The sequence below is a fragment of the Sceloporus undulatus genome, chromosome 2 (assembly GCF_019175285.1).
Source record: "Sceloporus undulatus isolate JIND9_A2432 ecotype Alabama chromosome 2, SceUnd_v1.1, whole genome shotgun sequence".
Taxonomy (NCBI): Eukaryota; Metazoa; Chordata; class Lepidosauria; order Squamata; family Phrynosomatidae; genus Sceloporus; species Sceloporus undulatus.
Window position 1 is genome coordinate 233,310,331 of NC_056523.1, and position 2,145 is coordinate 233,312,475.

Here is a 2,145-nt window from a genome sequence, read left to right on the forward strand (position 1 = left end):
TGAAAATATGCCGACACAAATGTTCAGTACTGAATCAATTTTAGGAAAGAAGGTTCACGGGAAGAACTAAAATACCTTCATATCAAGTTTATTGTAGGAGAACTTTTCCCACCACTAGATGGAGCATCAAGAGCACCTAATGGAAGAATAAAAGCAAGTGTCTGAAGGAAGATCCCATTGTCCATATAAGTAAAGAGGAGGCTTTGACTCCCCCCCCCCCCTCAAATTCCTTAGTTCTCTTGGTGCAGGCAAACACAACACAAATTTGGCCTGTTACAGACTGCCAAAATAAAGCTGCTTCGGGTCTCTTTGGAGGTATGCTATTTAAATGATGCATGGGTCCTAAGAGTCCGGAGGTCGCGCCAAAGCCACACTCCATTCCTAAGCACTGGAGTGCAGCTTTGGTGCAGCTTCCGGATTCTTAGGATGCATGCATCATTTAAACAGCATACCTCCAGAGACCCGAAGCAGCTTTATTTTGGCAGTCTGTAACAGGCCAACGTCTGCATTTAAAGCTTCACAGAACCTCTTTCCCCTCTTCAAAGTTCTGGGAAAGTTACTGGCTGATTATTGGGAACAAGGAAGGAATAGCGAGAAGCCATGCATTGGAATCCAGCTGTGAAGATACTGATACAGGCCAAGCTGCAAATGCATTACTCAATGGAAAATGACCCTAATGTGCATCCAAACTACACTAAGGGTACGTCTCACCAATACAGGTTGAGTCGCCCATATCCGGAAATCTGACACGTTTCAAAAAACAAAACTTTTTTCATGAGTGGCTGAGATAGTGGCACCTTTGCTTTCTCAGTATTTAAAAAACATTGGATAAATTTACCTTCATGCAACGTACATACAGGTATTCCAAAATCCCTTCCACCTCCCAAAAACCTGAAATTCAAAGCACTTCTTGTCCCAAGCTGCCTTGCCGGTCTACAACTCTCCAGCACAGCTGAGTGGGCACAGAGGAGCCTTTAACACCTGGCTCCAAGGATGCTGCATCTTTCTTCCACCTGGGCCAGAGACAGTGGTGGCAGAGGAGTCAGGAGGTTGCTTTCTCCCTTATTTTGTGTGGGACTCAGAGGGGAGATATGTCATCTGGGTGGTGATTGGGTGAAAGGAGGATGATAAAGAAGGATAGCCACAGCCGCCCTTAGCTGTCCTATTTCATTTTGATTGTTTAAATTGTTTTAATGGTTCAAGTATTGTAACTGTTATTGTGTTTTATTATTATATAATGGTGGGGGTTGTATGGGGACAGTATAATGTGACTATTGCTTATATTTTCTATTTTTATTCTATGTTGTAATATTGTTAATTGTTTTATTGTTGTTTCTGTTGTAATCCATCTTGATTCCTCCGGGAAAAGGTGGAATATAAATAAATTATATTGTTATTATTATTTCAGATAAGGAAACCACAACCTACACTGAACAGCCCCATTCAAGAGAGAGATCTGTAACCACACCAATCACATGTATAGGATAAGCGGGAGATGGGAGAACGCCTGCAAATGCAGCATCCCAGTACTTGAACATCCATTTCAGCTGAACATAAAAGCACACTGGCATCTGGCAAAGAACAAATCGATTAAGAATGCCAATGGTCTTCTACAAGACCTAGAGCTAGGATGGGAACTGGACAGTTCTCCAGGTAGTGTTGGACTGCAGCTCCCAGCAGCCTTCCCCAGCAGGTGCAATGGTGCGTGCTGCTATAATAATAATAATAAAAGTTTTATTTTTATACCGCCCTTCTTGCAATCAGGGCGGTGTACAACAGGGCGGTAGCCAGCAATGTCTGTATAAGTCTCTATTCTGGACTGAAGGTTGGAACACATTTCTCCTATTGCATTGGGTACTGGGTGTACCATGAATTTCTAACACAGTTCTTCTTAATGGGAAGCTCAGTGTAATATTGTCGTCCCCTCCTGCCCCCATCAGGTTACAAGAGATCGTGGAGGAGGTCTCTCATGTCCTGTTTGGAGTTCAACCAGGAAAAAGCTCCTGCTACACTTGGAAAATCCCAGGGACAGATTTGGAGGGGAACATGGGATCTGAAGGAGAAAGAATCTTTTCTGTCTTTCAATATTTTCACAGTGGTGTTACTTTCAGTTATAGACAGACACAATGGATCTCATCCTCAGAA